The 19734-nt window shown below is 42.4% G+C and overlaps 1 pseudogene; it reads left to right on the top strand.

Annotated features, from left to right (window-relative positions):
• The first annotated feature begins 9342 nt into the window (after positions 1-9342).
• LOC122140858 lies at positions 9343-16860 on the top strand (annotated as a pseudogene).
• The last annotated feature ends 2874 nt before the right edge of the window (positions 16861-19734 follow it).

Consider the following 19734-nt stretch of genomic DNA (forward strand, 5'->3'; position numbering starts at 1 on the left):
CCAGCTGTGTGTGATTGTGTGTTGTCTCCGGTGACGGCTCATTACGGGGGTGTGATGATGATGATGATGATGATGATGATGATGATGGAGAGGAGGAGCACAAGGAGCAGGAAGCCTGCAGCTGTGGATCGCACCGCAGTCATGGAGAGCGTCTTCAGAGGACTGAGCGCCGCTGTCCTTCCTCAACACCTGGACAACAGTTTTTCAGCCGAAGGTGAGTGTACAGACTCCTCCTGAGACAGGAGTCTGAGCCGCTGCTGACTTCTGCTTCTCCTGCAGATGACGGACCTCATTCGAGCACAGGAGACTGGACGAGTTCTTACACTGCTTGATGAAGACACTGAAGATTGTGAGTAAAGCGCTCTTTCACCGTCTCGCTTCTTTTCACTGAACTGCACATTTCTTCAAGCCCTGAATGTTGTTTGAATCAGATTTTTAATGCATGAGGTTCACACAGGTGTATAAGAATCACATTAACTAGCAGCAGCGTCCACTAACTAACCCACCAAACACACAATTTAATTTTAGCACTAACACACTGCAAGTGTTTCACATTTCAAACCAACAAACTTCCCTGTCTGTCCGCGATTGTGAGTGTGTTTGTGCAGCTTTATTTAATATCAGTAATGCTTTTTTCACTTTTTGAACTCCAGATCTTTTGTCCATCTCAGTGTTTTGTGTGTGTTTGGTTAATTAATTATTCATTATGTATATGTTACTTACTTCGTTCAAAAGCTGGTGGATTTTTCTCATTATTTTGAAAGAAGTATCTTCTGCTCACCATTTGTTGATCAAAAAAATTTTTTTTTGTTGTTGATCTTTTTTTATTTTTTGTAAGTTGATTTGTGATTGTTACTCTGTTAAAGTGTAATTTTATTTCTGTGACGTGCAGCTGTATTTTCAGCATCATTACTCCAGTCTTCAGTGTCACATGATCTTCAGAAAATCATAATAATTGATGATTTGCTGCTCAAGAACATTTTCTGATTATTATCAATGTTTGAAAACAGTCGTGCTGCCCAATATTTTTTGTGGAAAACGTGATACCTTTTATTTTTTACGATTCACAGATCAATAGAAAAGTTCAAAAAAACGCATTTCATTTGAAATAGAAATCGACTGTAACATTAGAAATGTCTTTACTGTCACGTTTTGATCAATTAAATGCATCCTTGATTAATAAAAGTGTTACTTCTTTTACACAATCTTACATAACACCAAACCTTGAACACTGGTGTAAAAAGTACTTGTGAATATGTAACACTGTTACTATGTTATTAACTCTAAAATCAAATATAAAATCAGTTTAAAGAATTGAAACAATAATCATTAAATGAAATGAAATCACTGAAATTAAAATATAAAAATTAAGAAACTTATTTCCGCTAGTTTTAAAGATAGTAATTTCAAATTTTTATTTGGCTTTAACCTGTCTGTGCTAAAATAATTTAAACCTGAAAAAACAATTATACAAATTCAATAAAACATAATAATATATATATATATATATTATATATTATATAATATATATATATCTCTTTTATGTAAGATATATATATATTATATATATATACTCTTTAAAAATAAAGGTGCTTTCACGATGCCATAGAACATCTGAAATGAACCTTTCTGTTTCAAAAAAGGCTCTTTGTGGCGAAAGCCAGGTTCTTCGAGTGATTATAAAAGATAAGAAAGAAATGTGTTCTTTGACCTGCATGCTTTCTTTGTGAACCAACCAAGGGTCCCTCTATGGTGCTCGACTGTGAAGAACCTTTTTAGCCCGACCTTTATTTTTTAAGAGTGTATATAAGGACAAACAAACGCAACAAACTGGACTCTAAAACGTTAACTAAAAACGAACATATGAGAACAGAAAATATATAAAAAAAAAAAATCCTAACATTGTTAACAAAGTATAGTTTAATGGGTTAACTCTGAGTGATGCTTGCAGTGACGCTGATGGTGCTGTGGTTTGTAAGCGGCGGTGTGTCGGAGCAGCATCTGTCAAGGCGTCTCAAGAGAGACGCTCTTTCCCGCTGTGAACGTCACAGGCGACGGACGCCTGCAGATGGAGCAGGTACAGGATCCAACCATCACCTCACCCACATCACGAGTTTGGTGTGGGCTGCAGCTGATGTTGCTCTGTTCCGTCATGCTGCAGGTGGCGGCTGTTGCTTCTTGCATTGAGCAGGAGAACTTCCTGCTGCTGTTTTCCGCCGGGATACGCCCTATGGAGAACAACAGCGTGGAGTTCATGAGGGTCAGAGCTGAGCTCATCATGGTGCTATCTCTCTCTGGCCCTCACTGCAGTTCAAGCTTGACTCTGTCGAGTCTGCTCTCAGATCTGGCGCCGTGCTACGACACGACAGCAGTGGTAATCTCAGCGCCGAGTGAAGGTGACGTCACTTCCTGTGTGTGTGTGGTGTGTTGTGTGTGTGTGTGGCTTGTGCATGTGGTGGTGTGTGTCGAGAGAGAGAAAGAAAGAGATGAGCGAGTCTGAGGGCATGGTGGCGTGCGTATGCGAGTATGCGTGTGTGATATGTGAGTATGAGTGTGGGAGAGTTGTGTGGTATGTGAGTATAAGCGTGTGAGTCGTGAGATGAGGTGTGTGAGTATGTATGTGAGTATGAGTGTGTGAGTAAGAGAGTATGAGCATGCGTCTGTGAGATGCGATGTATGAGTATGTAGTTTCAGATGTGTGAGTATGTGAGTATGAGTGTGGAGTATGCGTAGTAGTAAAGCCTGTGAGTAGGTGAGTAATGAGTGTGTGTGAGTGTGTGTGTGATATGTGAGTAAAGTGTTGGAGTACGTGAGTATGAGCGTGTGAGTATGTATGTGTGAGTATTGAGGTATGCTTTGTGCGTACGTGAGTAATGAGTGTGAGTGAGGTCGAGTATTAGTGTGTGACGGTATGTGAGTATGAGTGTGAGTATGTGAGTTGAGTGTGAGTATGCGACAGCTCATGAGTGTGTGAGTACGTGAGTAATGAGTTGTGCGAGATTTGTGTGACAGTATGCGTGTGGAGTGTCGTGGTATGATGGTGAGTATTTGAGTGCGTAGTGAGTATTTGTGGTCATTTGAGTATTAGTGTGAGTATGCGAGTATGAGTGTGTGAGTACTGAGTGTGTGTGTGCGTGTATTTGAGTACTGAGGAGAGTGAGTGAGTATGTTATAATGCGTGTTGGTGAGTATGTGTGTACGTGAGTATGGAGTGTGTGAGTATGAGTGAGTATGAGTGTGTTGATATGTGTGAGAGAAGACGCGAGTGTGTGTGTGAGAGAGAGTATGAGTGTGTGATTATGTGTACGTGAGTAAATGAGTATGTGTGAGTATGTGATATGAGTGTATGTGTGTACGTGTGTATGAGTTTGAAGAGTGAGTAATGATTCTGAGTAGATGAGTGTGCGAGTATGAGTGTGCGAATGAGTTATGAGTGTGTGAGTATTGAGTATGAGTATGGTGGAGTATGAGTGGTGCGAGTATGAGGGTACGTGAGTATGAGTGTGTGAGTATGTGAGTATTGAGTGTGTGTAAGTCTGAGTGTGAGTATGGATATGATATGTGTGTGTGTGTGATTTGTGTGTGTGAGAGCGAGGAGTATGTAGTGTGTGGAGTATGAGTGAGTATTGAGTATGAGATGTGTGTGTGTGGGTTGTGTGTGTGTGTGTTGTGTGTGTGTGTGTGTGTGTGTGTGTGTGTGTGTGTGTGTGTGTGTGTGTGTGTGTGGCTGTGAGAGACGAGAGAGAGTATGAGTGACCGGTGGTAGGAGTGTGGTGATTATGAGACGTGTGTGTGTGAGTATGTGAGTGCTATGAACTGTGTTGAGTATTGCGAGTTTGTGTAGTTTGTACTCACACTTGCCGTCTCGGTTTGAGGATGTCAGAGTCTTCCTGCGGGATCTTTTCCATCAGCACAACAGATCAGATCACTACAGCCAAACTTGGAGGAGTACACTGATAGACGATGGTAATACCAAAACACCCCACTGTTTGCCATAGATACAGAGGCAGGACTACCTCACAAGCCTCGACCATATGAAATTCCAAAGTACAGAAAAATCTTTTGGGAAATGGAACAGTTTATTTGACGATATTTAAATATCAAACCTAATAATAATATATATGTTATATATATTAAATATGATACAGTAGCGATTTATAGCCCGATTAACACTGTTGTATTTTATTCAGTCTTGCCAAAGGAAACATTTATAATTTTCTCTACAAAATTAATTATCTAACAAATTTATAGGTTTAGGTAGCAGCGGTTTGCTTGGGGCTAAAAACAGGCAGCACTGTAGAGGTGGGGGGTGGGGCTAAAAAAGGTGGGCGTGGGCTGAAAATGGCGAAACAGGGACACTCGCACACCCGACGTTTCTACTAGCGCTTACATAGTATTAGCCACACCCACTGTTTCCACATCGGTGGGAAGGACTTGAACAAGCAGCACTGTAGACAATCAGCGTGGGCGGGGCTTGAACAGGTGGGTGGGCTCGACAAGGACAAGTGCTGGTAGGAAGCCCAGTCCAGTTGGATTTTCACTCTGAAGGAGGTGGGCTGCTATTTGCCTCCACTATTACATCATATAAAGTGGCCCCCTTTCACAAGCTGTCCGTTTTCTGAGCTTGGTTTCAATAAAAAGCTGTTTTTAAAAATAATGAGAAAGTTTTTAGTTTTTGAAACTGTATAGGCTTTTTTTATAGTACAGTGAACCGAGGATGGCAAAAGATAAAGGGAAATTTGATTTCACAGTTCAGACCCCCTTTAAAGTGTTTTATCTAACGGTTTGTGTTTTATTTGAGGATCGTTTGTGCGTCGTTGATCAGAAACAGTACTGTGATTCTGTCTGGTGGGACTCTTCAGATGAAGATGTTTGACAAGAAAACCAGGATGGGCGTCTGGATCTGAATGATGGGGGCGAGGTGATGCATGATCTCATGTAGAAGTAGTGATTGTGAGTTGGTCAATCGTGTATGTGTTTGTGTGTTCATCTCAGTCTGGTTTAGTTCATGTCTCTTTCTGTGTGTTCATTGATTATTTGGTGATGATCTAAAGTGTTTCTTCTCACAGGATCCTGGCGCTGAAGGAGGAACTTTCCTGCTGAAGTTTGAGATGGAGGCGAGTGAGATATAGCTCGAGATATAAGGCTGTCGCTGGGAATTGTGGGTGGTGTGACAGTATAATGCTGGGTTTGTGTGGAGCGAGTCCATCTGATCAGTGGGAGGGATGAGATGATCTATCAGATGAGTCCTAAAATAAGCTGTAATCAGGCCCTGTAGCTAACAGTGGCTGGTTAACTCTGTCAGTGGTGTGTTTCTCAGGCCTGCAGTCAGGAGGGACCGACGGAGAGACTTGAGAAGATCTTCGCTCACTATGACGTGGTGAGAGCGAGAGTCGATCAGATACTAGTATAGGTTTATTAATGATTTAGTTTTTATATTTAGATTTTTTTTTTTATTTTTTTTTTTGTTGTTTTTTTTTGTTTTTTTTTCAGTTTTAGTTTTTTAATACATAAAGTTAAACTAAATCAACATGATATATGTTTTTTTGTCTTCTAGTTGAAATAAGTTTTCATTTTATTTATAGTTTATTTTATTTTGGTTAATTTTATTTCAAATAATGAAAATGAGTTTAGTTTTAGTGTGTACTCTTGATTCAGTTGGTGGTTGTTATTTTTTTGTACTTCATTGAGATACTGATTATAATTTGAATTAATTTTTTTGTATTATATTATATATATATTTATTTTAGTTATTATTTTCCATAATTCTCTGTGTGGTGGTTTTGTGTGTGGTGTGTGTGTGTGATGTCTGTGTCTGTGTGTCTGTGTGTGCATGTGTGTGTGTGTGTGTCTGTGTGTGTGTGCATGTGTGTGTGTAAGTGTGTGTGTGTGTGTGTGTGTGTCTGTGGTGTCTCTGTGGGGTATGTCTGTGTGTGCGTGGTGTGTGTGTGTACATGTGTCTCTCTGTGTGTGTGTGTGTGATGGTGTGTGTTGTGTGTGTGTGTCTCTGTGTGTGTGTGTGTGATGTGTGTGTGTGCATGTGTCTCTGTGTTGTGTGTCTGATGTGTGATGTGTGTGTGGTTGTGTGTGTGGTATTTGTCTCTGTGTTGTGTGTGTGTGTGTCGTGTGTGTCTGTGTGTGTGTGGGTGTGTGTGTGTGTGTGTGTGTGGTGTCTCTGTGTCTGTGTGTGTGTGTGTGGGTGTGTGTGTGTGTTCTGTGTGTTGCATGTGTCTCTGTGTGTGTCTCTCTGTGTGTGTGTGTGGTGTGGTGTGTGTGTGTGTGTGTGTGTGTGTAGTACATGTAGTCATGTTGTTCTGTGTGAGCGTGTGTGTGTGTGTGAGTGTGCGTGTGTACATGTGTGTGTGTGCGTGTGTGTGTGTGTGTGTGTGTGTGGTGGTGTGTGTGTCGTACATGTGTCCTCACTGTGTGTGTGTGTGTGTGTGTGTGTGTGTGTGTAAGAGTTAACACTGGTGCTCTGGAGGGCGCGGAGGTCGATGGTTTTGTCAAAGACCTGATGGAGCTGGGTGAAGGTAAAGACACTGATTATTGATTATGTCGCAGAAATCTGGTTTATAACCCCAGACAGGGCTGGTTGGTCAGCTGGTCAGTAATTTGTTTGTGTTTTTCAGCCCAGTCTCACCGGCTCAGACCTGGACAAGTTCAAGCAGGTTCTGCTGGGTCACTGTGACATCAACAGAGACGGAAAGATCCAGAGGAACGAGCTAGCGCTGTGTCTGGGGCTCAAGCTCAGTCCCTGATGTGTGTGTGTGTGTGTGTGTGTGTGTGTGTGTGTCAGGTGATCATTAATCAGGTGGATCAGTGATTATTAGTCATTACAGCTCAAACTCAATCTCCTCCATCTGCTCAGTTTTCACAAATCAAAGCTTGTTTTAATGTTTCTAGTCCAATTTATTCATATATGTGACCCTGGAGCATAAATCCAGTCATAAGGGTCCATTGTTTGGAAATTGAGATTTATATATCATCTTTCCACTTGTCTGAGATACAACTATTTGAAAATCTGGAATCTGAGGGAGCAAAAAAAAATCTAAATATTGAGAAAATTATCTTTAAAGTTGTTCAAATGAAGTTCTTAGGCAATGCATATTACTAATCAAAAATTAAGTTTTGATATACTTTACAGTAGGACATTTACAAAATATCTTCATGGAACATGATCTTTACTTAATATCCTCATGAATTTTTGTCATAAAAGAGAAATGTATAATTGTGACCCATACAATGTATTGTTGTCTATTGCTACAAATATACCTGTGCTGCTGATGACTGCTTCTGTGCTGCACATTTAGACATGCATGAAGAGTTAATCTTATTTTTAGTCTTCAAATTATTATTTGTAATCCCTTTTATGCCTAAATCCCCTATTATATGTATGAATAGTGGGAAAAGACCCTCTCTTTAATGTAATTTAATATCGTTTTATCTACTTACTTTATTGTTCTCAATTTATTACATTAAAGTTATTAATTTATTATATTTATTTTAGTTTACTTCCTGTTATGTGCAGTAGTTATAATTGTACTGTATAAATGTATGTGTTTACTGTATTTATATCATATGAATTGACATTAAATATACAGTGCATTATATATATGTGTGTGTGTGTGTGTGTGTGTGTGTGTGTGTGTGTGTGTGTGTGTGTGTAAGATTTGTCGTGCTAAAAAAATAAAATAAACTACAAATCATGTGAAACACTGAAACCTCTTTAAACACTGAGCTGCAAAGAAATCAAAAGTGCAGTCTCTAGACATCTGAAGGCCATAAAAAGTGAATATCACTCTTAATAAAATAATTTATCTTGCATCTCGTTGTTATTTTGAATTACTGTTACAGATTTCTTTTCAGTGGGCAGGATGAGAGCTGAATCACAAACACAAACTTGTTCCATTCGCAGAGAAAAGCGTTAAAATCACAGTTTACTGATATTCAAATTCATATTGTGATCAAAGGCAGTTTTATAAAATAAGCACTTTAAAAACAGAATCTTCCGTTCCAACCGCATTCAAATCTTTTCTTTTATTTATTTATTTGATATAAAACTATTTATAATTGTTTAGATGAATTAATTCCATTTTGGCAACAAATATATATATATATGCAGCAGATCTTACTGTTTGTCCCAAAAGCACATGTAAAGATGAATTTTATATATGTTTATGCAGATATTGGCATTAATCTGACAGACCCGATGTTCAGAGGAGTTCACAGAGGAGCTCTGACATGACAAGCACATTACAGTTTCATAGTCATTATTATCATAAGTAGTTCATAAAGAGATTTTTTTTAATGCAATTCAATGTGACGCTGATCATCTGAAGCTGACTTTTAAAACTATTACTGACATATTGTGTGGTGATTTTGCCTTTAAATCGTCTTTATGATTAATAAGAGTGTCCATATGCAATTACATATAATTATCATTGGATAATATACAAACACTATCACACTATCACAAACAAACTGAAGAACACACTCTGTGTGAACGGACCCTAATGCTGCAAAATTCACACATTTGAAAATGATCCAAAAGATAATAGTGCCCTTATTCATCTCTGTTCTGGCGTGATCTGTCCAGTGTTTGTCAGGTTCACTGGTTTGAACGGCTCTGCTTGATCTGGATCTGTATCAGAATCAACAGCTGCTGAGTTTCAGCGTCTGGAGGACGTTTGTCTCTGGATTTATTCAGACTCACTTCTGTTCCTGTAGTTTCAGCTTCCTTGAAAAACAGCAGAGAATCTGGAGCTGATGAAGTCCGTCCACGGACCGACAGACTGATGATGGAAACAGGTCCACATTCACAGACCTACATATAATACAGGATACATGGATATATTTGTTCTACTAGAAATTCAACTATTTTTTTATTTTTTGGTCTCTTCTGCATTTTGAGCTCTTCTGCTTTTCTGCAAAATCCGGGAATCAGAGGGAGCAAAAAAAATCTAAATATTGAGAAAATCATCTTTAAAGTTGTTCAAATGAAGTTCTTAGCAATGCATATTACTAATCCGAAATTAAGTTTGATATATTTACGGTAGGGGAAATTACTAAATATCTTCATGGAACATGATCTTTACTTAATATCCTAATGATTTTTGGCATAAAGAAAAAAGAAATTATGATAATTTTGACCCATACAATGTATTGTTGTCTATTGTTTACATTTCATAAATAATCATGAGTAATACAATTTGTAGGTTTTTTTTTTTTTTTTTTTTTTGCTTTTTAATAATATTATTGATAGTATTGTAGTGGGATACATATGCAATTGATACAGATTATATATAGTAATAATAACCCGGTGTAGGGTTGTATACTCTGCGCATGTCACGGTCACTTCCGCGTTCCTCAAATAGCAACAGCAGCAGAGCAGAGCCAAAATGGCGGCCGGCGGAGATCCGGTGTGACACCGAGCCCGGTCTCAGCACAGAACCCTGCGGTTCTCCATCGGTGCCATGGGCCTCCGCTCACGGGCGGCTGGGTCAGCACCTCCAGGCCGTGCTGGACGTGGTTCTGCGGGTCCCCGAGCATCTTTATAATCGACGCCATATTCAGCTCGTTCTCAGATCTCGGTACCGGATGGACCGGAGCCGCCGGGAGAGCGTTGATCCGCGCGCTGGGTGAGTCCGGGTCCTCGTGATTCGGGCGTTTAATACCGCTGCACTGATGGTGCTGTTCTCACGGCACAGGATAAAGAGCTTATATCCGTAAACCAGGCCTGTTCATGAGAGGAACCGCCAGACTCATTCACATGATGCACACTAGATAGGGGACTTCACTGCTGAGGAGAGACTGCACTGACACACCCTTGATAGGCGGACTTCACTGCTGAGAGAGACACACATCACTGCGACTCACACTTGATAGGGGACTTCACTACTGAGGGACACACATCACACACTCACATTCACTACTGAGGAGACACACATCACTGCGACTCACACTTGATAGGGGACTTCACTACTGAGAGAGACACACACATCACTGCGACTCACACTAGATAGGGGACTTCACTACTGAGAGAGACACACATCACTGCGATCACACTTGAAGGGGACTTCACTGCTGAGGGAGACACACACATCACTGCGACTCACACTAGATAGGGGACTTCACTGCTGAGGGAAACACACACATCACTGCGACGCACACTTGATAGGGGACTTCACTGCTGAGAGAGACACACATCACTGCGACTACTAGAATAGGGGACTTCACTGCTGAGGAGACACACATCACTGCGACTCACACTTGATAGGGGACTTCACTGCTGAGGGGAGACACACACATCACTGCGACTCACACACTTCACTGGCTGATCACATGGGACTCACACTTGATAGGGACTTTCACTGCTTGGGGAAACACACATCACTGCGACTCACACTTGATAGGGGACTTCACTGAGGAGCGACACACACACACTGCTTCACACTAGATAGGGGACTTCACTGCTGAGAGAGAACCCACATCACTGCGACTCACACTTGATAGGGGACTTCACTGCTGATGGAGAGCCCACACATCACTGACGATCACACTTGATAGGGGACTTCACTACTGAGAGAGACATCACTGCCACACTTGATAGGGGACTTCACTACTGAGAGAGACACACATCACTGCGACTCACACTTGATAGGGGACTTCACTACTGAGAGAGACACACACATCACTGCGACTCACACTAGATAGGGGACTTCACTACTGAGAGAGACGATCACTGGCGACTCACACTTGATAGGGCACTTCACTGCTGATGGAGACACACACATCACTGCGACTCACACTGATAGGGGACTTCACTGCTGAGGGAGACACACACATCACTGCGATTTTCATCAACTTGATAGGGGACTTTCACTGGAGACACACATCACTGCGACTCACACTAGATAGGGGACTTCACTGCTGAGGAGACACACACATCACTGCGACTCACACTTGATAGTTTTGGGACTTCACTACTGATATGGGAGACACACACATCACTGCGACTCACACTTGATAGGGGACTTCACTACTGAGGGAGACACCATCCCACTCACACTTGATAGGGGACTTCACTGCGAAAATCACTCACTGCGACTCACACTTGATAGGGGACTTCACTGCTGAGGGAATCACACACACATCACTGCGACTCACACTAGATAGGGACTCACTGCTGAGAGAGAGGACTTCACTGCGACTCTCACTTGATAGGGACCTTCACTGCTGAGAGAGACACATCATCACTGCGACTCACACTTGATAGGGGACTTCACTACTGAGAGAGACACACACATCACTGCGACTCACACTTGATAGGGGACTTCACTACTGAGAGAGACACACATCACTGCGACTCACACTTGATAGGGGACTTCACTACTGAGAGAGACACACCAAACCACACACTTCACTACTGAGAGAGACACACATCACTGCGACTCACACTTGATAGGGGACTTCACTGCTGAGGGAGACACACACATCACTGCGACTCACACTAGATAGGGGACTTCACTGCTGAGGGAGACACACACATCACTGCGACTCACACTTGATAGGGGACTTCACTGCTGAGGGAGACACACACATCACTGCGACTCACACGAGATAGGGTACTTGATACTGGGGAAACCCACATCACTGCGACTCACACTTGATAGGGGACTTCACTGCTGAGAGAGACACACATCACTGCGACTCACACTAGATAGGGGACTTCACTGCTGAGGGAGACACACACATCACTGCGACTCACACTTGATAGGGGACTTCACTACTGAGGGGAGACACACACATCACTGCGACTCACACTAGATAGGGGACTTCACTGCTGAGGGAGACACACACATCACTGCGACTCACACTTGATAGGGGACTTCACTGCTGAGGGAAACACACATCACTGCGACTCACACTTGATAGGGGACTTCACTGCTGAGGGAGACACACATCACTGCGACTCACACTTGATAGGGGACTTCACTGCTGAGGGAAACACACATCACTGCGACTCACACTAGATAGGGTACTTCACTACTGAGGGAAACACACACATCACTGCGACTCACACTTGATAGGGGACTTCACTACTGAGAGAGACACACATCACACACTCACACTTGATAGGGGACTTCACTACTAGAGAGAGGACACACACACTGCGACTCACACTTGAATAGGGACTTCACTACTGAGAGAGACACACACATCACTGCGACTCACACTTGATAGGGGACTTCACTACTGAGAGAGACACACACATCACTGCGACTCACACTTGATAGGGGACTTCACTACTGAGGACACACATCCCTGCGACTCACGTTGATAGGGGACTTCACTGCGACAATCACTGCGACTCACACTAGATAGGGGACTTCACTGCTGAGGGAAACACACACATCACTGCGACGCACACTTGATAGGGGACTTCACTGCTGAGAGAGACACACATCACTGCGACTCACACTTGATAGGGTACTTCACTACTGAGAGAGACACACATCACTGCGACTCACACTTGATAGGGTACTTCACTACTGAGAGAGACACATCACTGCGACTCACACTTGATAGGGTACTTCACTACTGAGGGAGAAACACATCACTGCGACTCACACTTACTTCACTACTGAGAGAGACACACATCACTGCACTAGACTTGATAGGGGACTTCACTACTGAGAGAGACACACATCACACTCACACTTGATAGGGTACTTTCACTACTGAGAGAGACACTCACTGCGCACTCACACTTGATAGGGGACTTCACTAATGAGGGAGAAGACACACATCACTGCGACTCACACTTGATAGGGGACTTCACTACTGAGAGAGACACACAATCACTGCGACTCACACTTGATAGGGGACTTCACTACTGAGAGAGACACACACATCACTGCGACTCACACTTGATAGGGGACTTCACTGCTGAGAGAGACACACATCACTGCGACTCACACTTGATAGGGACTTCACTACTGAGAGAAACACACACATCACTGCGACTCACACCTTGATAGGGGACTTCACTGCTGAGGGAGACACACATCACTGCGACTCACCACTTGATAGGGGACTTCACTGCTGAGGGAGACACACACATCACTGCGACTCACACTAGATAGGGGGACTTCACTGCTGAAGGGAGACACACCCATCACGGCGACTCACACTAGATAGGGGACTTCACTGCTGAGGGAGACACACACATCACTGCGACTCACACTTGATCGGGGATAGAGGGGACATCACTGCGACTCACACTTGATAGGGGACTTCACTGCTGAGGGAGACACACATCACTGCGACTCACACTTGATAGGGGACTTCACTACTGAGGGAGACTCACATCACTGCGACTCACACTAGATAGGGGACTTCACTACTGAGGGAGACTCACATCACTGTGACTCACACTTGATAGGGTACTTCACTACTGAGAGAGACACACATCACTGCGACTCACACTTGATAGGGGACTTCACTACTGAGGGAGACTCACATCACTGTGACTCACACTAGATAGGGGACTTCACTACTGAGGGAAACCCACATCACTGCGACTCACACTAGATAGGGTACTTCACTACTGAGGGAGACACACATCACTGCGACTCACACTAGATAGGGGACTTCACTACTGAGAGAGACACACATCACTGCGAGCTCACACTAGATAGGGTCGCTTCACTACTGAGGGAGACACACATCACTGCGAATCACACTTTGAATAGGGGACTTCACTACTGATGGAGACACAATCATATCACAATCATATCTCACAATTCTGAATATTTTATTTTGTTTTTTTGTTTCTATATTTTGTTTTTTTTTTTTTGTTTCAAAGTTGGATGTGTGATTTTTTAATGTAAAAAAATCTCTTCTTGCATATCACAATTAGTTCCCCCCCCCCCAGCACATAATTTAAAAAAAATTAATAAGGAAATTGCAACTTTTTAATCTTAAAATTCTGACTTTTTTTCTTATAAATGCAAGTTTATATCTTCCACCTGCAGAATTCATCCACACAATAAGTAAATGTGAAACAGTATTTTCTGGTGAATTCGGTTTGTTGCATTCTGCATTGTTTCTACATAATACTGCATTGCATTCTGTTGCGATGCGGACGCTGATTTTCTTCCTCTGGTTTTGCAGGTGTTCTGGTTTCCAGCGTGGTTCTGGTGCTTTCCCAGAAGTCCCTGTTCAAGTTCTACACTCTGTTGGGGGCTGTTCTGCTGGGCGTGGTGTCGGTCCTCATCAACTTCTACGGCACATCACACATCGACTTCTACAGCGCGTATAACCGAGCGGCGCTGGGCTTGGGCCTGCTGCAGCTAATGCTAGGACTGGGCTATGTTTCGCTGCTAAACGTGCCATCGCTCTGTGCTGCGCTGCTGGTGCTGGACGTCATGCTCCCACTGTGGGCCCTGATGCTGGAGCTCCCGGTGCATGTGCGTCAGGTGCTAGCGCTAGCATCAGGGGCGATTCTCGCGACGCATGCGACTGTTAATCTGCTGTGGAAGCTGAAGTGGTTCTACTTCTCGTGCCGCTATGTCTATCTACTCCTGCGCCACATGTACCGCATCTTCGGACTGCAGCTGCTGCTGGAGGACACCTGGAAGCGCATACGCTCCCCCCGCATACGCTTCCCCGACATCCTGCGCGTCTTCTGGCTAACGCGCATGACCGCGCAAGCTATCATCCTAGTGTACGTAGTGCGTGTTGTTCGCTCAGAAAGCAGTTTGCAGCTCGGCTGGGACTTGTTTTGGGATTTGACCAGCAACTTGATCATCAGCGGCTGCGATTCAACGCTCACCGTGTTGGGAATGAGCGCCGTTATCTCGTCGCTCGCGCATTACTTGGGACTTAGCATTCTAGCGTTCATCGGCTCAACCGAGGAGGAGGATAAGCGGCTGGGGTTTGTTGCACCCGTGCTGTTCTTCATCCTAGCTTTGCAGACGGGACTAAGCGGACTGGATCCGGAAGAGCGACTGATCCGGCTTAGCCGGAATATGTGCCTTCTGCTAACCGCGATTCTACATTTCATCCACGGAATGACGGATCCGGTGCTCATGACACTAAGCGCCTCGCACGTTACATCAGTGCGCAGGCATGTTCCCGTCCTGCTGGTGTCTCTAGTCCTCTTCGCTCTCCCCGTCCTGCTTAGCTATGTTCTATGGCAGCACTACATGCTAAACACGTGGCTCTTCGCCGTCACCGCGTTCTGCGTGGAGCTCTGTCTCAAAGTCCTCGTCTCGCTCACCGTCTACGCGCTGTTCATGATCGACGGCTTCTACAACGTGCTCTGGGAGAAACTGGACGACTACGTCTACTACGTGCGCGCTCCACTGGCGCTACCAACATCGTCGTTTTCGTATTCGCTGCGTCGAGTTCGTCTTCGGCGTGATCATGTTCGGAAATGGACTGCCCGCGTATACGATGATGTTCGAGTCGGGAAGTAAAATCCGCGCGTGCATGATGTGCCTGCACGCATATTTCAACATCTACCTGCAGGCGAAGAACGGCTGGAAGACGTTTATCAACCGCCGCACCGCCGTCAAGAAGATCAACTCGCTCCCGGAGGTCAAAGGCGCGCAGCTGCGGGAGATCGAGGACGTTTGCGTGATCTGCTATCAGGAGTTCACCGTGTCCGCGCGCATTACGCCGTGCCACCATTATTTCCACGCGCTGTGTTTGCGCAAATGGCTTTATATTCAAGACACGTGTCCCATGTGCCACCAGCGCGTCTACATCGAGGACGACGGAAACGAGCGCGCTACGTTCTCCAACAACAACGGCTATGTTGCGCAGGGACAGGAGAGGGCGGAGTTTGAGGGAGAAGAGGGTGGGGCCGATGTGGGTGGGGCCGCCGGAGGGGCGGAGCCTGACAATGAGCTTCTGGAGGACAATGACAGCATCGAATACGACGAGGAGGGATGGGGGGACGCAAACACCGGGCGCGACGTTCGTAGAGGAAGAGTACATTAACGATGACACGGACAGCAGCGCAGATATTTAAATTAAAAACGATTGGGAGATCAGGGACGTTATGCTTTTTTGTGTGTGTGTGTGTGTGTGTGTGTGTGTGTGTGTGTGTGTGTGTGTGTGTTCATATAAAAGGGCTGCTCTTGTGTTTTCCCTGAAATGCTCTTGACCATGTTTGGCTGCAGAACGATTAATCGCGATTAATCGACTCAAAATAAAAGTTATGTTTACATACTGTATGTGTGTGTGCTGTGTATATTTATTATGTGTGTATATAAATGCACACACTAATGCACACACATACAGTATGTAAACATAACTTTTATTTTGAGTCGATTAATCGTGATTAATCGTTCTGCAGCCCTAATAAAGAGTGGCATGCTACTGTAATCGCAGTATACCTCGATATGATCACTACTGGTCTCTTATAATTGTGTACATTATTGTACATGTAATAAAAGAATGATACACTGATGTTTGACAGTTGTCCACTGGAGAAAGCTGAATCAGCTGTTAATCTCAGTTTGACTGTGATATATTACGCTCCCCGGCAGCATTTTTCACCTCTCCTCAGTATCTGATAGTATCATACGCTGTTGCTTTTTGACCTGCCAGGCGCAATTTACAATGCAATTAACACATTTCACCAAAACACAGCGTTTTGTTTTCTGATTTCTGGTGTTGTTGTCGAATGCAGTAACTCCATGATTAGACGTGTGTTTGATTTCAGGTTAAACGGTTGATTTGTCAAGAGGACTGATGTAAATAAATCATCTGCTTTAGTTCTTTTGTAAATAAAACAATTAAGCTAAAGTTCTAAGTTCAGAGAGATCTGGAACTTTGCACTTGATTATATTTTTGAACTTCTTGTTGTGGCTTGTTTTCTCACAGGTTTTTCTTTTAATTCCTTCAACGTCACATTTATTAAATTCATCTTAATCATCACTGTAAGTTTAAAAATCATCACATGGGAAATTACTATTAAGCTAAAAAAAAAGAAATTGGGGCCTTTCAAATGCTTACATATATATATATATATATATATATATATATAAACACACTCACATGCATACATTTAATATTCTGTCTAACTGATACTCAGCTGGTAAAGACATTTTTATGCTAATATACAATATAAGATCTTCAACTGTAGATGTATTGTTCATTGTTAGTTCATATAAACTAATGATTTAACAAGTTTTCAGATTTCTTACCTATTTAGTTAACATGATGTGACAGTAAACATGAAGTCTGGAACACCAGTTAATATTTAATATTCTGTGTTTTATACTAATGTTCTGCTGATAATAAAGCTCAAAATTCACTTTCTGTAGGAAGTGAGGTCAAATTTGAGGAAGTAATTAACTCATTTTAATAAATTGTGTGCGTCTTGTTTGCTAAAACAATTGAACAATATTTAGACAGCATTTATTAATCTTTGTTAATGTTATACTAATGCTGTGTTTCTAAATTAAATGTATCTGTTAACATACTGTGCACCAACATGAACAAATCATTTTTATTCAGTAACATTCAAACGATAACAATATGATTGATTATAGAGTGTTACTGATCTTAAAAATAGACAAATGCAAAATATGTTTTTATTTTTTATTATTGTTTTCTGTTGATTTGGGGTGAAGTCTGACCTGGACTCATGACTTCACTCACTACAGAAAGTGAATTTTGATCTTAACAACATCAGAAGAAAACACCCCTCAGATCTATAATAATTCTGTTCACTCGTCTGTTTTCTTATGGAAGCCCATTTCTGCCACATAAGGAAAAGAAATCATGTTTTGGTAAGTCGTAATTATGTTTTTAAAGTCATAATTACAAGATGAAAAGTTAAAAAAAGTTAAAAATCAAAATTGACATACCATGTAAAAAAATACGACTTTAAAAGTTAAAATTATGACAAAAAGTCAAATTTATGAGATGAGGCGAGGCAAGTTTATTTATTTAGCACATTTCATACACGATGGTAATATTAAAGTGCTTTACATTAAAGAGTGAAATAATCACATAAATAAAATAAGGAATTAAAAGACTTTAAACCCGTTAAAAATAGAATATGATTATACATAAGATACAGTCCAATCAGTTCACGTCGCACAGATAAGGCAAAACTATATCATAATTTAGATTTTATTTAATCTCATAATTATGATTTAGTATGATGGTGTTTTAGTGCCATGTAAATATTCTTAAAATGTTACGACTTGAATTTTTGTAATGTTGACTTTATTCTCAAAATTGTCCGACTTTGCTCTTGTAAAAGATGTTATGTTTTTAATTTAGATTTTATTTTCAAAATAAAACTAACTTACAATGCTACGACGTTATTCTCATTAGTTGGACATTATTCTCAAAATATTTCAAGTTTAATCTCATGTAAGACTTTATTCTTATATTGCTACACGTCTTTTCTCATAATTTGACTCAAAATGTTTTTAAAATAAAACGACTTTACTTTCAATGTAATTATGCATAATTTATTATTATACAAGTAAATGTAACAAGGACACCTAAAATAAGTGTTTCCGGTAAAATATTTTTTAAGTTTGACTTTAATTCTCTCTAGAATTTTATGTCCTTATTTAATTTAAGTGATTTTCAATTTTTTGAATTTTCGATTTTTTTGTGTTAATTTCTAACCTTTTAAAGACTTTGGACTTTTAACAGCACTAAACTTTTATTCATAATTATTCACTTTTCTCGCAATGGACTTTTATCAAATTAATCGAGTTTACATTTACATTACACTTTTTCATTCGTAGGTTAGGTTGCGGAAATGGCCTTCCGTAGTTTTCTGAATCCAGCCTCGTCATCGACGAGCTACTACGTTTCCCATGGCGCATCTGCCGCGCGGGACTACATTTCCCATCATGCAACGTCACCGCTGTGCGCGTCAGAGGAGAATCTTGTGGAACGTCTTTCAGTCGTTTTTGAACTGTCAGTAATTACACAACGATGAATCATAACGCCTAAATAATCGCACAAGAGGATTCCCCTGCCTTCTTACAGCAGGAATGAGAAGGCAGACGCCCGCGGATTGTTTAAAGGGCGTGGGGTGCGGGTTTGTTTTGGTTCGCTGAGGCCGGCGGTGTGTGTGAGTTTGACAGGCGCGGTTCTGAACTCTATGCAAACGCTCTCTGGGTTAGCGTTCCTTCATGTTTAATCGCGAGTGTTCTGGTCTGTAGTGTGTTTCAGTGCCACAATGATCCGGCTGGCTCTGCTCCGCGGAGCTTCGTGGCCCACCGCACCGGACCGGCTCAGCTACACCCGCGGCTTCTCGGTACGCACCGAGGGCAGGATCACAAAACCGGAACAGCTGGAGCTTCCCAACCAGGCGCGGGAGTTCGTGTACGGCCTGAGCCAGGCAGAACGAACCCTGCTTACTGAAGGAGCTGACAGGAGCTTCCAGTCCCAGGGACCCAAGGTAAACCACCGCTGCCATGATTTACTGTAGTGCACCAGGTATTGTGTCGCTGATTTACTGTAAAGCGCACCCGAGTATAGGTCCCCCTGACATTTACTGTAGCGCACCCTGAGATAGTGTCCTGATTTACTGTAGCGCCACGAGTATAGTGCAATGATTTACTGTAGCGCACACCAGTATTGTGCCCTGATTTACTATAGCGCACCAGAGTATAGTGCCCTGATTTACTGTAGCGCACCAGAGTAGTTGGCCCTTGATTTTACTGTAAGCGCACCCGATTATATTGC

The sequence above is a fragment of the Cyprinus carpio genome, chromosome B19, assembly GCF_018340385.1.
Source record: "Cyprinus carpio isolate SPL01 chromosome B19, ASM1834038v1, whole genome shotgun sequence".
In the NCBI taxonomy this organism is placed as follows: Eukaryota; Metazoa; Chordata; class Actinopteri; order Cypriniformes; family Cyprinidae; genus Cyprinus; species Cyprinus carpio.